Below are 23,305 nucleotides of genomic sequence, written 5' to 3' on the forward strand. Positions count from 1 at the left end.
CTATTTAAGATCCTGTTACCATGAGTCAGCCAAAATAAACTCCGCCTGACATTCTTAGGTTGGTTTATGAAAGAGGTGGTTTCTGTTGTCACTTAGTTCCTCCATCACTAGCAGCACCTAGAACATGGCACTAGGGTACACAGGCCAGTGGAAGTCCTCCTCTCTCAACTCATGGATGTATTTTCATAAAAGCATACGAATCCCAGTATCTGTTCTGCCTCTAGAGAACATAAATCCTAGCCCATGCTCCTATACTGAAAAAAACTCTCAATCACCATAGACAGAGAAAATAATATATTCCATGACAAAACCAATTTTACACATAACGTTTCCATAAATCCAGCCCCAGAAAGAATAATAGATGGAAAACACCCACTGAAGGAGTGAAACTACACCCTAGAAGAAGCAAGAAAGTAATCTTTCAACAAATCCACATAAACATACTTCCACCTCTAACAAGAAAATTAATATGAAGTAATCATATACCTTAATATCTGTTAATATGAAAATTAATATTACCAACATAACCTAATTAATTGAAATTCATAAATGTGAGTATTTAGAAATTAGCCTTGTGTCATTCTGTTGTCCCTAATTTGGAAAATGGGATTAATAGGTCCAATGTTGTACAATCCATATAGTCTTTCTGTTTTTTTGTACATAACACAGTCTTGCTGTGTGCCACATAATGGTCTTGAAATTATACTTCTCCTATCTCAGCCTCTCTATTTGTAGGATTGTTTATTTGTTGTTTTTACACTATACTATGGTTTTCAAAACAGGTTATATATTTCAAAACTGTTTATAAACCAAAATTAATGTAGACAATTAATTTGGGAGGTGGCTTATAAGAGAAAAACAAAGAGTGAGACTGAAGGTTTTGCTTGATATTTGTTATTATTGTATCAATTCTGAAGAAGAGGACTTTATAAGTTACTACTATTCTGAGATGAATGCTTTTGAAAAAAAATCACATCCAATGAAACTGAATCCTACCCTCAACTAACTTCTGTGACACCCTCCAAGCAGAACCATTCTTCATTGAAACAGTTGATGAATGACTTCAGGGATAGACCATCTTAATACACACACCATTCCTTAAGTGAATGTACCCTGTAACATGTATTGTGAGAATGACAACAAAAACTCAAGTCAAATAGCTTTGACCATAGCAGGAAATTAGTATCCAAAATCATGCCTTCAATTCATTCCTTGGTGCAGCAGAAATGTGAACTCTTATCTTAGCTACTATGTAGGTAAAATTCTTTGGTGATGTGAGGGAAATTCAAGTAGATCCTTATTACAATGAAATCCAGTTTTCATAAACTGTTCTTATTTTGTTTGAATCACAGTAAGCCAAGATTTTTTTTTTTAATTTCATGTTTTGTTAGATATTTTCTTCATTTACATTCCAATATTCCCCTACACCCTTCCCCGTCCTTGCTCCCCAGCCCACCTACTCCCAACTCCTGTCCCTGGCAGTACTCTGTACTGAGGCACATAACCTTCTCAAAACCAAGGGCCTCTCCACCCACAGATGGCCTACCAGGCTATCCCCTGCTACATATTCAACTACAGACACAAGCTCTGGAGGTACTGGTTAGTTCATAATTTGTTCCTTATTTAGGGTTTCAAATCCCCTCAGCTCCATGGGTACTTTCTCTAGCTCCTCCATTGGAGGCCATGTGTTCCACTCAATAGGTGACTGTGAGCATCTACTTCTGTATTTGCCAGCCACTGGACTAGCCTCACACAAGACAGCTTCAGAGTCCTCTTAGCATAATCTGTATGTCAAGATTTTTAAGCTCAACTAAAAACAAAACAAACAAAAAAACAAAAAAATACTATTTATGTTCATTAAAAAAATAGTTATATATTATTTTAAAATATAATACAGTTAATATATTTGGAGTTACTTATAATTTATATTGAGAAAAATGTATTTTCAGTATTGCTGCAGACAAACGTCTACATAAGACTATTCAATTGATTATTGTTTTATATCAAAAAAACTTTATAATATTCATTTTATTGTTACAATATTTTATAAATATTAAGGAATATGATAAAAAATGAAAGGTTTAATAGGTTTTGAGTGGGCATCAGCTAGAGGAGTTGTGGTACAAAAGAAAAATAAGAATGTGATGTAAGTCTGTTTACTTAAAATATGCTTTTAGATGTTAACACATTCAGATAAATTGAAATTATGTATATTTTCTTATCATAATGCATTAAAACTTAAATCAAAACTATTTCTAGAAATGGTGGGATTGCTCAGCAGTTAGGAGCACTGCTAATATTTTACAGATCCTGAGTTCATTTCTCAGCAAAAACATGGTGGCTTACTACCGTTTATAAAGTGATCTGATGCCGCCTTCTGTCATGTAGGTGACCACATAAAGAGAGCACTCACACATTTTAATAATGATAGACTTAAAAACTTTAAAATTTTTCTATTATTGTTTATTATTATTATTATTATTATTATTATTATTATTATTATTATGCCTAACTTCTTCCTTCCATTTCTTTCCACCAAACCAGCCCATATATCCCACTTTGGTCTTTTTTAAAGTTATAGCCTTTTTGAAAAACTAATATACAAGTAGGAAAAGATTGAAAGTAAATGGGCAGAATGCCTTAGGATGCATGAAATACACACTAGTCTAGTTGAAAAAAAGAAAAGAAAAACTAGCTATTAAGAGCAACTGTTGTTTCGGCAGAAGTGGTTCATGCCTGCATTTGGGAGGCAGAAGCCAAAGATTTCTGAATTCAAGGACAGCCTGTTGTAAGTTCCAGGAAAATCAGGGCTACAGAGAGAAACCCGGTTTAGAAAAATAATAATAATAATAAATAAAACAAAAAACAAAAACAAACAAACAAACAAAAAAAAGCACCTGTTCTATGCAGAGGACGGTGCACAAAGCACCCACATAGTGGCTCACAATTTGTGCACAGTCACGTTTTCAGAGAATCAGTGCTCTATTCCAGCCTCTGTATGCAACAGAGGCATAAGTGAGAGAGAGGGTCTGCCCAGCCAAGCACATAAGTGAGAGAGAGGGCCTGCAAGGCCTAATGTATGAGTGAGAGAGAGGGCCTGGGCTGCCTAGCACATAAGTGAGAGAGAGGGCCAGAGAGGCTAAGCACATAAGTGAGAGAGAGGGCCTGCACTGCCTAGCACACTCTTCTAATCCAGCTCAATACTAGGAAGGTGGAGACAGGAGGGTACCAGAGGTTGTAGGGATTCTGGATGCTCCTTCCTGAACTCTTAGGACAGCATAGACTCTTCTGGTTTGCGTATGTACATGCAGAAGTCCACAACATTAAATGCTTTCGCACATAAATAAATAAAATCCAAAAATGCTTACAAGAGCCTCTACAGTTGAAATTAACTAGTGTCATTTGCAGTGTTTCATATGTTACACATTTGTTCAAGTTTTTCAAGTTTGTAAGGGCTTATCAACCTATAAACAGGAAATCATTTGTCTTAAAGCCAGTAGCTTATTCCCACCTCCTGAAAACTCACTTCAAAGTGATGGTACCTGGTACTCCAATGTACGCATGCGCAGGGTATATTCAGCCAATCAGCGCAGGCCTTGGGTGAGACCTTTTTTGTCCATTTGGCATCACAAAGGGTCCTTAGAGACCTCCATCCGGGCCTGGCTCCTGACAACGGTTTTTTTCCTTTGAGGATCTGAGCACGGAAGGGTGCGATTGGAAGGTGTTCATCTCTTAGATGATCTGTAAGTGACAGTTGGCTCTGATCATGGTTGTTGGACAGTTAATCGAGGTGTTACCGGGTGGGGCATCTCAGGCCCAGGTGGCCATTATGTGAGGAAAAGGCTCCTCATAGTCATTTCCTCTGGGATCTGAGGGTGAATGGAAGGTGGAGGACCGTATTCATGGAAGAGGATTGAACAGGTCAGGGGCATAGAGGATTGGGAACCCTTTGAAGAGAAAAGCTTGGGGCCTTGGGATAGGATCAGAGAGCCGGCTGCAGGACTAGGGGTCGGGGGCCAGGGAGCCATGGGTGAGAAGCCTTGGCGCTTGTCCTGTGTGCTGTTCAGGATCCATTAGAAACACACTGAGGATTCCTCCCTCCTCGTTGTCTTGTCTACGGTGTGTTCCTTTGATATACACTTTATGGACATTGCAGACAGTAGTGTTGTATAAGAAGAATGAATGAAAAGAAGAAGAGGAGATATTGCAAGAGATTCATAAGTCAACTGGGATGGATTCTGACCACGGATCCTTCCATCTCAATTGCCCATTTATTGGGATTAAAGACTTGCACTACCATGTTCAGCTTTTTCTCTCAATTTTATTTCTGTAGGATGGGATCTATCTTTGTAGTTCCGGCTGCCCTGTCTTGGGCTGGCCTCGAACTTACAATCTTCAGATGTTTGAAATCCTCGGCTTCCCCAAATCCCCATTTTCTCCAATATAAGGCCTTTATGTTTGGGTGGTGGTGATGAGTGTTTCTTGTAGAATAAGTGTTGGGTCTTTTTGATATGAACATAAAGTTACCATGTTCGTTATCTTTCTGGATAGAACTGTGAGTTTACCTTAGACTGAGATAAACTGATAAAAAGAATTGCTTATGTTTTGTTTAAAAAGAATGTATGGGAGATTCGACCAAAATTCAGATGCCTCAAAGATTACAGGCGAACAAATTTTGCTCATCGTTTTCTGGAAGGAGGGGAGGAATCACATATTGAAGTGTGGCCAGGTTATGTCTTTTTTAAACTGAGAAATGGCAGATTGTTAACTTTGGTTCTGAAGGAGTTTTTTTTTTTTTTTTTAAATAAGTTAAAGAAGTTTTTGAAACAAGTTGTGAGGAAAAGGGACATGATAAATAGGATACATGGAGAAAATGTTCCTGGGAACTATATATATATATATAGTGTGTGTATGGGTATATGTGTGTATGTGTGTGTGTGTATGTGTATATTTGTGTATATATACACACACACACATATATGCATCACCATATTGAATATGTATACAGAACTCTCTGATAAAGACAAATGATTAAAAATACTATATGTTAAAAAACAAAAGAAATGATCTTTCATTGAGCTAAGATAATTATTTGACTTTTTGTCATTTTAATTATTTAAATGATACCTTTTATTCAGATAACTAAGTTCTTTTTTTTCCTTTTAATTTTTATTTATTTTTTTTTAAACTAAGAGGACTATTAAGTTCTTAAGAGAAGAATGGCGCTTAAGAAAATGATGGTGATACCAAAGGAAGGTTACTTATTACTTTTGGACTGTGATGATGAAGAAGATGACATAAGTGTTTCAGAGGAATCTCTTACTAAAGGTATATCCAGTGTTGGGCATTAATTGTGTCCTGCATTTCATTAGACCTTTACCTAGTCTCCTAAAATGGAAGAAATCTTTGTTAAGAGTTTTCATAGACTTCATTTCTAATTTTCCCTATATTTATCTATTTTATACACAAGTTTTAGCAGCACATATACCTACTCTTGAAACTATAGTCACAATATGTTGAGAAACAATAACTTGCTATGTTTTTGCCCCAGGAAAAAACCTGACATAGTTCCTATAATATCTTTGCCATACATGAATTTATTTCATAAAACCTGCAAATAAATTATTTCATTTCTTTTTCTATTATATACTTACTTTATTTACATTTCACATGTTATCAACTTTTCTACTTTCCCTTCCAAAAATCCCCTGCTCTCCCCTCTCCCCCTGCTCCCCAACACACCCACTCCCAATTCCTAGCCCAAGCATTTCCCAATACTGGGGCATAGGACCTTTATAGGAACAAGTGGCTCTCCTCCCATTGATGACCAACTAGTCCATCCTCTGCTACATATGCAGCTGGGTCCATATGCCCCACTATTTCTTTTCTTTGATTGGTGGTTTAGTTCCAGAGAATTGTGGGGGTACTTGTTAGTTTATGTTTATTTTTTCCTCCAAAGTTCCTGCAAACTCCTTAAGCTCCTTGGGTACTTTCTCTAGCTCCATATTTGGGGACCCTGTGCTCAGTCCAATGGATGTCAGTGAACATCCACTTCTTTATTGGTCAGGCACTGGCAGTTCCTCTCAGGAGACAACTATATCAGTCTCCTGTCCCCAAGCTCTTGGTGCATCTTCAATAGTATCTGGGTTTGGTGGCTGTTTATGGGATGGATCCCCAAGTGAGGCAGTGTATGGATTCGTTCAGTCTAAGCTCCAAACTTTGTCTCTGTAACTCCTCCCATGGGTATTTTGTTCCCCATTCTAAGAAGGAACAACATAATCACACTTTGGTCTTTCTTCTTGAGTTTCATGGGTTTTGCAAATTTTACCTTGGTCATTCTGGGATTCAGGGATAATATCCATTTATCAATGATTGCATATTATGTGTGTTCTTTTGTGATTGGGTTATCTCACTTAGGAAGATATCATCCAGATACATCCATTTGTCTAAGAATTTCATTAAATCATTGCTTTTTAATAGCTGTGTAGTAATACATTATAGAAAAATTACCAGATGTTCTATATTGATTCTTCTAAAGAGAGTCACCTGATTTCTTTTCAGAGTCTTGTTATTATACATAAGGCTGCTATAAACATAGTGAAGCATGTGTCCTTATTACAAGTTGGAACATCTTCTGGGTATATGCCCAGGAGGACTGTTGCTGGATCTTCTAGTAGAATTATGTCCAATTTTCTGAGGAACCACCAGTCTGATTTCCAAACTGGTTGTAACAGCTTGCAAATCCACCAGCAATGGAGTGTTCATATTTCAACACATTCTTGCCAGCATCTGCTGTTATCTGAATTTTACATCTTAGCCATTCTGACAGGTGTGAAGTGGAATCTCTGGGTTATTTTGACTTACATTTCTCTGATGATTAAGGATGTTGAATATTTTTTAGGTGCTTCTAAATCATTCGGTATTCCTTAGTTGGGAATTATTTGTTTAGCTCTGTCCCAATTTTTAAAAATAGAGAAAATTGATTTTCTGGAGTCCAGATTTTTCATCTCTTTATATGTATTAGATATTAGACCCCTATCTTATTTAGGATTGGGAAAGATTTTTTTTCCCAATCTGTTGGATGCAGTTTTGTCCTATTGATAGTGTCCTTGACCTTACAGAAGCTTAGCAATTTTATGAGGTTCAATTTTTCCATGTTTAATCTTGCAGCACAAGCCATTGCTGCTCTTTTTTTTTCTTTTCATCAAGAATTTTCCCCCTTTTCCCATGTTCCATGTTCTTCCCCACTTTCTTCTCTATAAGTTTCAGTGTCTCTGGTTTTATGTACAGTTCCTTGATCCACTTAGACTTGAGCATTGTACAAGGGATGAGAATAGATCAATATGCCTTCTTCTACATGCTAATTGCCGATTGAGCCAGCACCACTGTTTGAAAATGCTGTCTTCGTTCCACTGGATTGTTTTAGCTCCTTTGTCAAAGATCAAGTGTCCATATGTGTGTGGGTTTATTTCTCTGTCTTCAGTTCTATTTCATTTATCTACTTGTCTATCATCACTCTACCTGTACCATGCCATTTTTATCACAATTGCTCTGTAGTACAGCTTGAGTTCACGCATGGTTATTCCACAAAAGGTTCTTTTATTGTTGGGGATAGTTTTTCCTATCTTTTTTGTCTTGTTTTGTTTTTGTTTTTGTTTGTTTGTTTGTTTGTTTGTTTGTTTGTTTGTTTAATTTCAGGTGAATTTGCAAATTGCCCTTTCTAACTCAGTGAAGAATTAAGTTGGTATTTTGATGGGGATTGCATTGAATCTATAGATTCCTTTTGGTAGGACAGCCATTTTTACTTTATTAATCCTTCCAATCCATGTGCATGGGGTATCTTTCCATCTTCTGAGATCTTTTTTGATTTCTTTCTTCAGAGATTTGAAGTTTTTATCATATGTATTTTTCTCTTCATAAATTAGATTCACACCAAGGTATTTTATATTATTTGTGACTATTGTGAAGGGTGTTTTTTTGTTTGTTTGTTTGTTTGTTTTTTGTTTAGTTTGTTTTTCATCCTGCTTTTCCTTTGTGTAGAAAAAGGCCATTGACTTGTTTGAGTTAATTTTATATTCAACTACAGCACTGAAGTTGTGTATCAGGTTTAGGATTTCTCTGGCAAATTTTTGGGTCACTGATACATGCTATCATATCATCTGGAAATAGTGATATTTTGACTTCTTCCTTTCCAATTTTTATTCATTTGTTCTCCTTTTGTTGTCTTATTACTCTGGATAGGTCTTCAACTACTATATTGAATAGGTAGGGAGACAGTGGGCAGACTTGTCTAGTCCCTGATATAGTGGGATTGTTTCAAGTTTCTCACCATTTAGTTTAATGCTGGCTACTGGTTTGCTGTCCATTGTTTTTTTTGTTTGTTTGTTTTTTTTGTTTTTTTTTGTTTGTTTGTTTGTTTTTTTATGTTTAGATACGGGCCTTACATTCCTTATCTTTCTTTGACTTTCATTATAAATGGGTGTGCATTTTGTCAAATACTTTCTCAGCATCTAATGAGTTGAGCATGTTGTTTTTGTCTTTGAGTTTATTTCTATAGTGGATTAATTTGATGGATTTCCATATATTAAACCATCGCAGGGATGAAGCCTACTTGACCATGATGGATGATCGTTTTGATGTATTCTTTGATTCAGTTTGTAAGGATTTTATTGAGTATTTTTGCTTTGATATTCATACAGGAAAATGGTCTGAAGTTTCCTTTCTTCATTGGGTCTTTGTATCATTTGAATATAATTGTAATCTGACTTCATAGAATAAACTCAATAGTATTCCTTCTCTTTTGATTTTGCATAATAGTTTGAAGAATATTGGTATTAGGTCTCCATGTGTAAGACCCCCGAAACTGGACCTCCACTAAAGCCCATTCAAGTCCCGGAATGAGCTGGTCAGCACCACAATGACTCAAGAGAAAACTATACCTGATGCAAACAGAAAGAGGTTTTATTATCAGCTCGCTGAGGACAAACTCCTCCCACCGTGCAGGGCAGGGGAGTTTGACCCTGAGCTGTGACAGAAGGGGGCTTTTAACAGCTGGCTGAGGAATTGGGATGAAAGTTCAGAGGAGTTGGGAACAGATGGGAGGAGTTGGGAGAAGAGTTGGGAGGAGTTGGAAAGAGTTGGGAGGAATGTGGTTCTCTGCCTGGATGTCTTTCGTAAAGTTACAATTATCACATCTCAGGCTGTAAGGCTCAGAAACAAAAAGGCTTTTTGCAGGCTATAAATAACAAAGAGCTTCTTTCTGACTGCATTTGTAGAGATCAGGGACAAGAAGCTTGGGGAATATCCAGGGGCTTTACCTTCCAGGGAGAACCGCTCTAAGTTGGAGTCTCACATTCCCCACTACTTCTTCTACATAGTTCTAGTCTTAAAACTAGGAAAAATAACCGCTAGCCCAGCTGCCAAACAAAGCCAACATGAGGTCACAGCTCTAGGATTTGTAACCTTGAGAGCCTCAAAATGCACTTGAATGAGACAAAAGTTTCTCTTGCCGTGGTACAAGGGAGGGAGGAGGTTCCTGTGCACTGCCTGGTGAATATGAGCAGCACTGGGCCAGTGAGCCATGGTGGGCTGGGTGCAGGAGCCCAGCACCTGCTGGAGTAGCGGTGGTGGGGCTTGCCAAAAGCAGCAGGTAGGTGTTTTTTGTTTGTTTGTTTGTTTTTGTTTTTTTGGTTTGTTTGTTTGTTTTTTGCTTTTTTTTTTTTGTTTTATTTTTCAGCAATTCCAAGGCATTTTTCTGACCAGTTCTAGAGTCTTTAAGCGAGCTAGCAGGGGTTCAAAAAAAGGAACACCAGGGTCAAACATTCCCCCTGCTTCTGTTAAGGAAGGTGGTCCCCAATTGAGGAGTTGAAAGGGTGTAAGTTTAAATTTTTCTGTGGTGTTCCATACTCACAATAAGGTGAAGTGAAGGAGAGCTTCATAATCTTTTCTGCATGTCTCTAAAGCCGATTTAGTCAAGGTTTCTTTTAATTCTCTATTCATCTGCTCTACCTGTTCTGATGTCTGGGGTCTATAGGGACAATGTAACTTCCAATCGATCCCCAATTTTCTGGCTAACCCTTGGCTTACCTGGGCAAAGAAGAAGGGGCACTTGATTGATGAAAGTACCTTAGGGATGCCAAATGATGGGGACATTTCCTCTAATATCTTCTTTGCCACAACATTGTTGGTCTCCTTCTTAGTGGGGAAGGCTTCGACCAAGCCTAAAAAGGTGTCTATAAAAAGTAATAGATATTTATTACTGTACTTGGTGAAATTAACTTCAGTGAAATCTACTTTTCAGAATGTACCAGGCTGTCACCTCTTAAACCCCCTCTGGGGAGCATTATTCCGGTGCCTGACATTGGTGAGGGCACAGGCTTGGCATTCATTAACAAACTCCTGGGCAACATCTGGCAATCTAGTAACATAGTAGTTTGAGCTCTTAACAATTTCTTTAGCTTCTTAGTTTCCAAGTGGGGGAGCCTGTGTAAATTGGCTACATATTGTAACCCTTCTCTGGTGGGCAGGATCCAGTGACCAACTTGGGTCTTAGCCACTCCTTGGGTAGTATATACACATATCTGAGGTATTTTTTTTTCTGTTCTTGATCTTCTAGCATGTAGTCCAAGCCTGCGTCTTTGAGTTTATAATGGATTTTAAGTTCTTTATTTTTTTTTCCTAGGGCTGCATGTTTGGCAGCAAGGTCAGCCATCTGATTTCCCTTCACTATGGCACCATGAGCTTTTTGGAGATGGGTGCAATGTATGATGGCCAGTTAGTTTTTTTTTCGAAAGTGTTTGGCTTCTAATAGGTTCAAGATTTCTTTTTTATTTTTAATATCTTTCCCATCAGATGTGAGTAACTCCTGTTTTCTATAGATCGCCCCATGTATGTGAGCAGTGGTGAAAGCATACTTGCTGTCTCTGTAGATATTGATGTTTTTCTCTTTGGCCAGCTGCAAGGCTTGGGTGAGTGTGATTAGCTCTTCTCTCTGGGCTGTCATGCCTTCAGGCAAGCTGCTGTCCCCAACGGTTTTTTTTCCATTGACCACTGCTGCCCCTGCTTTTCTTTTACCTTCAACCAAAAAGCAGATACCATCTGTGTACCAGTTAGGGCAGCCTGGCCATGGCTGGTCAGTGAGGTCTTTCTTAATTTCAGTTTTTTTTCTGCCAGGATGTCTATACCTTGGTGTACTTGTAGGAAGTCGTAGGCTTCCGGCAGCAAGGTGGCAGTATTCAGGATAGGAGGGGGTGCAAACTATACTCTTTCAGTCAGTAAAAGGCTCTGTTAATGGGTCCTGTGAGCAATAGTCATCCAGCAATCAGGCAGCTGTCTAATGATGCTTTCTAAGGCATGGGGATATAGGGGCTACTACTATAGTTCATTGACCTAGAGTCAGTTTGTCAGCCTCTTTGAAAAATACTGACACAGCAGCAGCGATAACTTTTAAGCAAGATGGTCATCTACTGGCCACTGTGTCTAATTTTTTTTTTTTTTTTAACAATTGGGCCACAGGTTGTTTCTATTTCCACAGATCTTGGGTCAGGACCCATCTCACTATTTCTGCTGTTTTGTCTACATAGAGAATGAAAGGCTAGGTCAGGTCTTGCAGGACTAGAGCTGATGCACTAAGCAAGATTTTTTAATCTCTTTATAGGCTTCCGGTCTTTGGGGGTCCATGAGAAAGTCACAGTCTCTTTAGTAAGGGAGTATGGTAGAGAGTGCCAGGGTGGCAAAGCCTGGCTTTTTAACTGGTAGCAACAGAGTATTCCAGGAAGACTGACAAGGGACCAAAACACCAAGTTCTAAGAGACTATGAATGTGAGGTCTGATGCCCTCTTGGGCCTCTTTGCTCATGGGGTATTGTTGTATCAGTTTTCAGTGTCACAATGATGGGGTGCACCCTCTTTGCCTCTCTTATATCCCACGTCTCTGCCCAGCATTTAGGATATCTCCCTTACCTGGTCCCTTCTAATACTTTTCTTAACAGGGATTGAGGCTCATGTAATCTATATTCTTCTTCTAATCTTAAAGTTCAAATTATAGAGATAGAGGCTTGCCAAGGGATTGAAGTTCCTTCAAAAGAAAAGCTTATTTGGACTTTTAAATTTGCTACTATGTCTCTTCTAAACAATGTGGAGGGGCATTCAGTAATGATGAGGAAGGAATCAGTTACTTGGCTTACTCCTAGATTAATTTTCATATCAGTGGTCCAAGATTATGGTTTCTGTCTTTTTGTGTGTGTGTGTGTGTGTTTTCTAGACAGGGTTTCTCTGTGTTGCCTTGGCTGTCCTGGAACTCACTCTGTAGACTAGGCTGGCCTCGAACTCAGAAATTCGCCTGCCTCTGCCTCCCGAGTGCTGTGATTAAAGGCATGTGCTACCACGCAAGGTGAGAATGGTTTCTGAACAGTAGCCCCAATTACTTCGTTTTTCTGGTTACTCAATTTCTCTAGTGACTTTGTCAGGACTGAAAAAACTGTTCTGATACCAAGAAGGGAAGTCGTAGGGGTTTCTTCCACAGTTAGGTTTACACTAGTCTCAGGGAATGCGTCTGTGCCCCATATCCCCTAGTCATCATCCTCTGGAGTAAGGACTTAGTTGTTCTGATATCTGTCTCTTTCATGGCACAGTCTCTTGCCCAGTGTCCCTTTTCTTTACAGTACCCACATTGGTCCTTATGTAGAGGTGGTCGTAAAGGTCCTATGGAGTTCTGAGGTCTTTTTGGCCCTGTGTTGCCCAGGTACCCTGTCTGCCTTCTCCCTCCAACTTTTTTATAAACTTCCTTATCACTTGCAAATGTATCCAAAATCCTATTTAAAATTCTTGCCTGCCTTCCATCTCATCTACTTTCTCTTGCCTCAGCTGCTCTCTATTCTCTTTCTCCTATTTCTTTTTAGTCTCTCTCTTATGGTACACTCTCTGCCTCCTTAACCAGATCTTGCAAAGATAGTGTTTACAGACTCTCTAGACACTGTAACATTCTCCTAATGGCAGAAGCAGACTGCCCAATGAAAGCCATGGCCAGAGCGGCCTGCTGGCTCTCTGACACAGGGAGTGTAATGCCTGTATGCTTCTAAGAGGCACTCTAGAAACTCTGCTCCTTTTCCTCTTGTAGGATCCCTCTTACCTTGGCCACATTGCTGGGTTGTCTGTCAGCTCCTCTCATTCCTGGTAATGTATCCCTGCGCCAAAATTTCAACTGCTCACTACCTTCAGGCCTGTTAGGGTACCAGTCACTATGTTTCAGAGGGGGAAGCATGCATCTATTTCATTTGGAAGTTGTGTCAGCCATCCATTTGCCGCCAGCACATTCATTCTTACCTCCAGCAGAATCCTTTTCTTATCTGTGTGATAAAAATAACCCTTAAAAGCTGTTGACAGTCATCCCAAGTTGTCTGATGAGAGAACATGAGAGATTCCATTAGATTAGTAAGGGTAGAGGGGTTTTCAGAGAAGGCGGCGTGATTTGCCTTCCAATTATAAAGATCAGAGAAGGAAAAAGACCAGTAATGAAGAGGCTGCAGTTCCGAGGTCTGCTGGAGTAGGCCATAAGTACCTAAAGCCAGCAAGGTTGTTGAGTCTAGTCTCTCTGGGCTCCATGCTCATTTGTCTTGTGTTCCAGCAGCTGGACCCTCCCCCGTGTCTCCAGTGGTACCCTGGTGAGGTATCTGGGAGAGACCGTTTAGTGTTATGAGGGTGAGGTGTTACAATATTCTGGAGGTTCTTCTATCTCTGGATAGATCTTGGGAGGAGCCAAGGGTTGCAGTTCACCCCCCAACATATTTATCTTAGGGTTTTTTGTTTTTTGTTTGTTTGTTTGTTTTGTTTTGTTTTGTTTTGTTTTTGGTGAGTGGTGGAAAGCTAGGACTCGGGAGTCCAGCTTGTTTTTCTGAACCCAAGGCTTCAACCAGGATGGGGTCAGGTGAGCTTCCTGCGCGGAAATTTCCGAGATGTCAATGTAGGGTGCTTGTTCTGGTTGAGACCCTAGTCTCTTCTGTGCAACAACATCTTTAACTGCAGAAATCACAATCAGTTCAATAGTGCCCTCTGTTGGCCAAGTAACACCAAAAGCCGGCCATTTCGTTGAGAAGAAAGTTCTCCAAAATTTCTTTCTGACATCTACAAACAGACTGTTAATCCTAGTAGTAATTTCAGTTCAATTTTCAAGAGTCAGTCCAAGAGTAGTGCTAATAGTCTGTCCCATCATCAGAGTCACATACAGGGAGACAAACACTATATATATATATATATATATATAGTGTTTATATATATATATATATATATATATATATATATATATATATATATATGTTTATATATATATATATATATAAACAGATACAGACAGCTGAGTGAGCACATGCTCACTTGGCACCCAGTAACAGAAACAGACAGCCAAGTGAGCACACTCTCATTTGGCACCTCGATTGGAGATCTCCATGCATCCCTGGAGCTCCCTCAGACCTTCTGGGACGTCTCCCAGTGCAGCAGGTGGTTACGACTAACATGTCTGTCAGTATCCCTGCCCTCCATCCAGAACAGGGTTGCTCTCAGGAGTGCAGACAACTGCAAACCATAATGCTGAATTCAAACAGAGCCGACAGACAAAGACATAGCAAAGACAGGATCCTACCTCCTAGTGGGGTCTCTGAGAACTGGGGTAGGCCTCCTGGTGTATGAGAACGCACATGTAAGACTCCCGAAGTTGGGCTTCCACTCATGTGCCGGAATGAGCTGGACAGCAAACTCGAGACATAATCACACCTGATGCAAACTACAAGACGTTTTATTATCAGCTAGCTGAGAATGATGTCCTTCTACCGAACAGGGTGGGGAATTCAACCCCGAGTGGTGACAGTGGGGGGCTTTTAACAGCTAGCTGAGGAATTGGGAAGAGTTGGGAGGATAGCTAGGAGGAGGTGGGTAGAGTTGGGAGGAGTTGGGAGGAGTTGGGAGGAACTGGGTGCAGTTGGGAGGAGATGGAAAGAGTTGGGAGGAGTGTTCTTCTCTGCCCAGATGTCTTTGGTAAAATTACGATTATCACATCTCTGGCTGTAAGGCTCAGAAACAAAAAAGGCTTTTTGCAGGCTATAGTTAACAAAGAGCTTCTTTCTAGCTGTATGTTTAGAGATTAGGGAAAACAAGCTTGGGGAAAGTCCAGGGGCTTTACCTTCCAGGGAGAAACGCTCTAAGTGGAGGTCTCACACATGAAGATCTGATAGAAATCTGATGGGTTCATCAGATCCTGGGCTTTTTTTGGTTGAGAGACTATTAATGACTGCTTCTATTTCTTTAGGGGTTATGGGAGTAATTACAGGATTTATCTGATACTGATTTCAATTTCGTACCTATTATCTCTCTAGATAAGTGTGCATTTTTTTTGCTTATTTCGTTATTTTCATTTTTTTTTTTTGAATACATGCTTGTTTTATAAGATTTGATCTGGATTTCCTAAGTTTCTGTTGTTATGGCTCCCTTTTCAATTTTGGTTTTGTGAATTTGGTTACTGTCTCTTTGCCCTGTAGTTAGTCTGGCTAATATTTTATCTATCTTCTTGATTTTCTCAAAGAATCAGCTCCTAATTTGTTTGATTTGTGTGTGTGTGTGTGTGTGTGTGTGTGTGTGTGTGTAGAATTCCTTTGTTTCCATTTGGTTGATTTCAACCCTGAGATTGATTATTTCCTGCCTTCTACTCCTCTTGAGTGAATTTACTTCCTTTGGTTCTAGAATGTTTAGGTGTGCTGTCAACCTACTCCTATATCCTCTGTCCAATTTTTATTTGGAGGCATTCATAGCTATGAGTTTCCTTCTTAGAACTGCTTTCATTGTGTCCCATAACTTTTGGTATGTTGCAGATTCATTTTCATTAAACTCTAAAAAGTCTTAAATTTATTTCTATTTCCTCCTTGCCCAAGTTATCACTCACTATATTGTTGTTCACCTACAATGTTTATGTGTGTTTTCAATTATTTATAACATTATTGAAAATCAACCTTAGTCCTTGGTGATCAGGTAGGATGCATGGGATTATTACAACATTTTTATATCTGTTAAGGCATGTTTTGGGACTGATTATATGGAGAAGGCATCATGAGGTGCTGAGAAGAATGGGCATCATTTTGTTTTAGGGTAAAATGTTCTATAGATATCAACTAATCTATTTGTTTCATAACTTCTGTTAGGTTCGCTGAGTCCCATTTAATTTTTGATTCCAGTATCTGTCTATTAATGAGGGAGGGGAGTTCTGCTATTATTGTCTTGGGTACAATGTGTGATTTGAGCTCTACTAAAGTTTCTTATAGGAATGTGAATGCCATTGCATTTGATGTATAAATGTTCAGAATTGGGAGTTCATCTTAGTAAATTTTAACTTTGATGAATATGAAGTGTCCCTTTTTGTCTTTTTAGATAACTTTGGGTTGAAAGTCAAATTTATTTGATATTAGAATTGCTACTCAAGCTTGTTTCTTTGGAACATTATCTTGGAAAATTGTTTTCCAGCCTTTTACTCTGAAGTAATATCTGTCTTTGTCCCTGAGGTTTGTTTCTGGTATGATGGGTCTTGCTTACAAATCCAGTCTGTTAGTCTATGTCTTTTTATTGGTGAATTGAATCCCCTCATATTAAGAGATACTAAGGAAAAGTCTTTGTTGCTTCCTGATATTTTGGTGGAATTTTTTCATGTAGCTATCTTCTTTTATGTTTGCTTCAAGATAAATGTCTTGCTTTTTCGAGAGTATAATTTCCCTCCTTATATTGGAGTTTTCCCTTTATTATCCCTTGGAGGGCTGGATTTGTTCAAAAATATTGTGTAAATATTGTTTTTTCATGGAATACCTTCTTTTCTCAAACTATGGTAAGATATTTTTGCTGTGTATTATAGCCTTGGCTGGCATTTCTGTATGATATATGCCCAGGATCTTATGGCTTTCATAGTCTCAGAGGTTAAGTTAGGTATAGTTCTGATAAGTCTTCCTTTATAAGTTACTTGAAATTTCCCATATTGCTTTTAATATTCTTTCTTTCATTCTGTTCTTTTTTCTTTTACCTTTTTTTTTTTTTTTTTTTTTGCATTTGATGTTTGGATTATTATATGATGGCAGGAATTTCTCTTCTGGTCTAAACTATTTGGAGTTTTGTAGGCTTCTTGTATATTCACGGGAAACACTTTTTTTAGGTTAGGGAAATTTTCTTCTATAATTTTGTTGAATATACTCACTGTCCCTATAGTTTGGAAAAATTACTTTTCATCGATACCTATTATCCTTAAGTTTCGTCATCTCTTTGTGTCCTGGATTTCATCGATGTAATTATTTCCTTTCTAAAATCTCTTTCAAAAACTCACATGGGCAGTTTCTTGAGAGAAATTCAAATCTTTAGTACTTTATTATTTATTACTTATATAGCATCCATTCAAATGTTTCTATTTTCTCTTGTCAATATAGTAAAGAAGAGCCCAGCATTTGACAAAGATGAGAATATATCGACTCACATAAAAAAGGATGGAGATATGCGGTAAAATTTTCTATAGAGTATTTCAATAGAGTTCAATAGAGTACTTCATAAGTAGTGTTTGTGATCCCTTCACTGGAGAAGTAGATTTAGGAAGATGAACAATTCAAAGTCAGACACTACTATATGTTGTGTTCAAGCCCAGATTGAGGTCCTTGAGACATTGTGATCACAAACACATAGCAACTCATACAGTAGGACCACCTGCATGAGATCTTCCCAGGTATACACAAAAAGAAAAGGAAAAACATCAAAAGAATAAGAGGGGGCCATCTGGGAAGAAGAAGGGTCTCAGCAGGAGTCGTAGAGGTATGAATAAACTACTGTGGGGTGTAAATGTATGAATTGTAAAAAGTAAATCATACAAGTTCACTTTGGTAGTCCACCATGTATTTTATATGTATATGTCATTTGTTCCGAACCAAACATATATTTATTATAAATAATTAAAAAAAGGTTCTGTTTAAAGTTTTCTGTGGGGAAGAAAAATGTCCTACCAGTTCACGATATTTCTTACATTAATTTTTATATTCCTTTCTTAACAGAGATGAACTAGACAGTATGTTGGATAAATCTGGAGGTACGTGTTTTTGGAGGTTTTTGCCTGATTTTTGAAGAGGTCAGAAGAGGGAATCAGATCTCTATAACCCCTATACCATAGGGGATAATTTTAGATTTCACAGTAATTGTAGTTCTCTTTAAAACCCATATGAGATGACTTCTCAACCAACATTCAGAATGAATGATTAGCTGAAGGTGTAGCTCAGTGGTAAAATACCATGTAAAAGTTATGAGTTTCATCTTCAGTGGGCAAAACAAAAAAAGAAAAAAAAAAACAAAAAACAAAAAAACAAAAAAACAAAACCCAACCAACCCACCAAATTAACAAAAAAAACTACCAAACAAACAAAACACTGCAATAAGCCTCTCCAATGAAATGTTAGTTTGTGCAGTTTTCCAAATCAACTTCAGATTGTAAAGTGAGCAAGAAACCCAATTTGTTGTAAGGAAACGAGCAAAACCGGCATTAAGCATTTTAGGAGCCTAAACTTAGGCATGATTAGAGAGAGAGAGGGAAAAATGAAGAGAGTGGCTACAAGCTGTTTTGGTAAAATGCTTGCCTTGAAAGTATATGGAGTTAAGGTGGGGACATAGAATCCACTTAAAAAATGCAGGCTGCAACCCAGTGTTGAGTAGGTGGAGACACCTTGTTGGCTAGCAAGGCTAGTGGCATTGGAGAGCTGCAGATTCTGAGAGACCATGTCTCAAGTTTTAAGTTTGGTCAGCTAGTGATGTCACATGCCTTAATTCCAGCAATTGGGAGGCAGAGGCAGGGAGATTTCTGAGTTTGAGGCCAGCTTGGTATACAGGGTGAGTTCCAGGACAACCAAGGCTATACAGAGAAACCCTGTCTTGAATAAAAAAATAAAATTAAAGTAAGTTGGAATATGATTAGAATGCAGTAGATGTCTATTTGTGGCTTTCTTGTGTACACTCATACTGAAATATATACACATCATTTTTTTTGCTGAAACTCTTTTTAAGATTTACACAATCCGGTAAAATTATGGTGTTTTTTTCTCTTTCTTGAAATAGATAATATTAAGAAAGTGTCATAATTTTATGATCTCTCCTGTATAGTAAAAATGAACATCTATTGAGAGACATGATCCAGCACACCTTAAAACATGCAAAGGACAGGGATGGAAAGATGGCTTAGACATTAAGAGCACTTGTTGTTCTTGGACAGAACCAAGTTTTAGTTCCTAGAACCCACATAATGGCTCACAACCATTTTTAATTCTATATCCAGGGGTTTTGGAATTCTCTTCTAGTTTCTATGAACAACATACATGCAGGTTGTATAAATACAAACATGCAAAAACACATTACATAAAAAATAAAACAATTTAAATTACAATCAAGAGGCCCTTCATCTGAAAAAAAAAAGTAGGAGAGTCTTTTAGGGGTTCATTTATTTTAACTTTCAAGTTAGTATTGCAAACTTGGAAAATGGAAAGCCTCTGGGTATTAGTAGCAGCTAAAATACTACCTCCCTTTTGCTGCTTGGATGACAGATGAGTGATAAAGCCTAACTCGCCCTTAGTACACATGTGAAAACACGACCAATCAGCAAGGGGCTGTGCTGAGATTGCTTTCCTGCTATCCAAACCCTGTTAACCAGTATGCTTTGTAGTGGTCATGGAAGCCCAGTTCTTGAGGATGATATGTGCGTGAGGAAGCATGGTAGGGAGAAGTCTCAGTGGAGGTAGTCAATTGTCTGTTGAAAGATGGTTAATCCTGTTTGAGCTGGAGGTCTGTGTTGGGATGAAGGTGGAAGGGTGGACGTGTTACTTCAAGAGTAAGGAGAGGAGGTGACTCTCACTGGACTCAGGAAGGTACTGCTTCCAAGTTCACAATTGACTTTCCCATCGGCATCTGCTGAGAAAAACAGAGAACTTCACTAAGGGCAGGAGTTTGCACAGAATAGTTCCTAGCAGAAAGCAGGAATGCCAGGGTATTGCAGACCCTGAAAGTCTTCTTGGGGCCTGGAGATGTGAGGTGTGAGTAAACTGGATGTCAGTTAGTGACACCAACAGACTAAAACCTTCTTTTTGCTGCTGCTGCCCAACAGGAATTCATTATAAATAAACTAAAGACCAGTCTTCATTTTCTTCTACCTGTTGTTAAAATGCCAGATTGCTGAAATTTCTATATATAGTCTCCAAACTGCCTCAAAATACAGAGGCTGCTCTCAGCCTCAGAAGTACTGGGACTTCAGACATAATTTAGGCCAGGCAGTCTTTATTTATATGTTGTTTTGGTTTAGGGAAGTAAGCTGTAACTCTATATCTCAGGATTGTCTGAATCCTCAATTGCAGCTTGGACTAGCCTTGAACCTAAAGTCCCCATCCTTACAAAATGTACCTGGACCTGAGGAAACATGTATATTTTATTTTTTTATATTTAATTTTTTTTTATCCTTTTTTTTTTCATTGTTGAAGTTTGAAACCAGTACTTCTTGCTGTAGCAGTAAAATATTTGTCCAAACAGGAAGAACTTTATATTTTAGATCTGCTTTAGGTTTGTATTGTGATGAAACAGATTGAGGAGCTTGGTTGTGATAAAAGCAACCATGATTTCATTTGGAGACTGAGATGCAGAGACATTTACTCTAATTTATCAAAAACTTAGCAGGAATGGTACCAAAATTTATATCATCCTGAGATTACATATAAACCTACTTGAAGTCACAGTTAAAGCCATAATTTTGTTTGTGTGTGTGTGTGTTTGTGTCTGTGTGTGTCTGTGTTTATTTACATTTCAAATATTAGCCTTTTCCTGATTTCACCCCAGAAAGTTTCTATTCCATTCGACCCTCCCTGTGCTTCTATGAGCATGTTCTCCCAACCACCCACTCCCACATTTCTACTGTGGCAGTTACCTGCACTGGGGCATACAGCCTTCACAGGATCACAGGACCAAGGACCTCTTCTCTCACTGATGTCTGACAATGCCATCCTCTAATATATATGTAGCTGGAATCATGGGTCCCCCTCTTTGTTTGGTGGCATAGTCCCTGGGTGCTCTGGGGGGTTACTTGTTTCATATTGATGTTCTTCCTGTAAGGTTGCAAACCCCTTCAGCTCCTTCAGTCCTTCCTCATCCCCTCCACTGGGGACCCCATGATCAGGCTGTGACCATCAACCTCTGTTCTTGCCAAGCTCTGGCAGTGCCTCTTATAAGACAGTCATATTCAGCTCCTGTCAGCAAGCACATGGTATCGACAATAGTGAATGTGTCTGCTGTCTGTGTATGGGATGGATCCATATGTTGGGCAGACCCTGGATGGTCTGTTTGGTTCGTATCGATATTCTTCCTATAAGGTTGTGTACTGGCTATTTTTGTGTCAACTTGACACAGCTGGAGTTATCACAGAGAAAGGAGCTTCAGTTGAGGAAATGCCTCCATGAGATCCAACTGTAAGGCATTTTCTCAATTAGTGATCAAGGGGGAAAGGCCCCTTGTGGGTGGGACCATCCCTGGGCTGGTAGTCTTGGGTTCTATAAGACAGTAGGCTGAGCAAGCCAGAGGAGGCAAGCCAGTAAAGAACATCCCTCCATGGCCTCTGCCTCAGCTCCTGCTCCCTGACCTGTCTGAGTTCCAGTCCTGACTTCCTTTGGTGATGAACAGCAGCATGGAAGTGTAAGCCAAATAAACCCTTTCCTCTCCAACTTGCTTCTTGGTCATGATGTTTGTGCAGGAATAGAAACCCTGACTAAGACAAATTGGTACCAGCAGAGTGGGGTATTCCTGTGACAACCTGACCATGTTTTGGGGAGGACTGTGGAAGGACTTTGGAACTTTGGGCTTGAAGATCCATTCGTTGTTAAGAGCTCTGTCAGATGTTGTGTAGGAGCTTGGAAGATAATGCTGAGAACAGTGCAGAAGATGGAGGCCTGGTTTGTGAAATTTCAGGGGGAAAATTAGAGACTCTCTTCAGGGCCATTGCTGTTTTTATTGTGAAGATTTTGTAGTTCTGGTTAGCTGGGGCTGAAGAATCAGCTGTGATTAACAAGATACCAGAACTACTAAAGCAAAAACTTTGCATTACTGGGACTATTGATGCTGGTTAGCTGGAGCTAAGAAATTAGCGGTGATTAAGAAGAGACCAGCATCGTTGAGGTGACATCTTCTGGGAAGTGTTTTCTGAAAGCACAAAGAGGCTGTGTTCCAGAGATAGGCAAGGTTGTACTCCTTCTGCAGTGGGACTTGGTAATGTGTAAGGGTCACCCAGGTGGTACTGGTTTTGAAGGCATGAAGGGGTCACACAGCAGCTCAGGCTTGGCACTGTGAGAGGCCATGGAAGGCCATTGGTGAAGGTGCAGCCCCAGTTGTAATTGAAGGCCCAGGACTGAAGGGGTCACGCAGTGTTTTGGAGATGCCAGTACCACGAGATGACCACCAAGAGCAGCAGCAGCAGTGGAGTACAGGCATCTGGAGCCCAGAGGACAACGTGTGTGCTACAAAGGGCATGGCTGGAGAAGTGACCCAAGCCCTTGGAGGAGTCCAGAAGATCGTGAGTTGGATCCCAGACGTTGGACGGTTGGAGATTGATTTTTGCTTTGATTGTGACTGTGCCCTGATATTTTCCCTCTTGAAGGAAGAAACTGTTTTAGTGGAGCCCACAGTTAAGAGACTTTGGATTTTAAAAGAGATGGATATTTTAAAGAGATTGAAATTTTAAGAATATGTAAAGACTGTGGGACTTTTAAAGTTATTTAGATCTTGGGGATGAATAAGAATGTAAGGGTTGAGGCTTACTAGTGATGTGTTTGTGTGTCAAGTTGACAAGGGGTCAATTGTACTGGCTATTTTTGTGTCAACTTGACACAGCTGGAGTTATCACAGAGAAAGGAGCTTCAGTTGAGGAAATGCCTCCATGAGATCCAACTGTAAGGCATTTTCTCAATTAGTGATCAAGGGGGAAAGGCCCCTTGTGGGTGGGACCATCCCTGGGCTGGTAGTCTTGGGTTCTATAAGAGAGTAGGCTGAGCAAGCCAGAGGAGGCAAGCCAGTAAAGAACATCCCTCCATGGCCTCTGCCTCAGCTCCTGCTCCCTGACCTGTCTGAGTTCCAGTCCTGACTTCCTTTGGTGATGAACAGCAGCATGGAAGTGTAAGCCAAATAAACCCTTTCCTCTCCAACTTGCTTCTTGGTCATGATGTTTGTGCAGGAATAGAAACCCTGACTAAGACAGGTTGCAAACCCCTTCAGCTCCTTCAGTCCTT

At 39.3% G+C, this 23,305-nt stretch overlaps 1 long non-coding RNA gene across 1 annotated transcript; it reads left to right on the plus strand.

Moving 5' to 3' along the window:
* The first annotated feature begins 3,698 nt into the window (after positions 1-3,698).
* On the plus strand, positions 3,699-17,510 carry LOC147000078 (uncharacterized). Its single transcript, XR_015046266.1, has 3 exons — positions 3,699-3,743; positions 5,194-5,328; positions 17,447-17,510. It is a non-coding gene; the product is annotated as an uncharacterized LOC147000078 (long non-coding RNA).
* The last annotated feature ends 5,795 nt before the right edge of the window (positions 17,511-23,305 follow it).

The sequence above is a fragment of the Mus caroli genome, unplaced genomic scaffold (genome assembly GCF_978045245.1).
Source record: "Mus caroli unplaced genomic scaffold, Mus_caroli_1 scaffold_22, whole genome shotgun sequence".
Classification (NCBI taxonomy): domain Eukaryota; kingdom Metazoa; phylum Chordata; class Mammalia; order Rodentia; family Muridae; genus Mus; species Mus caroli.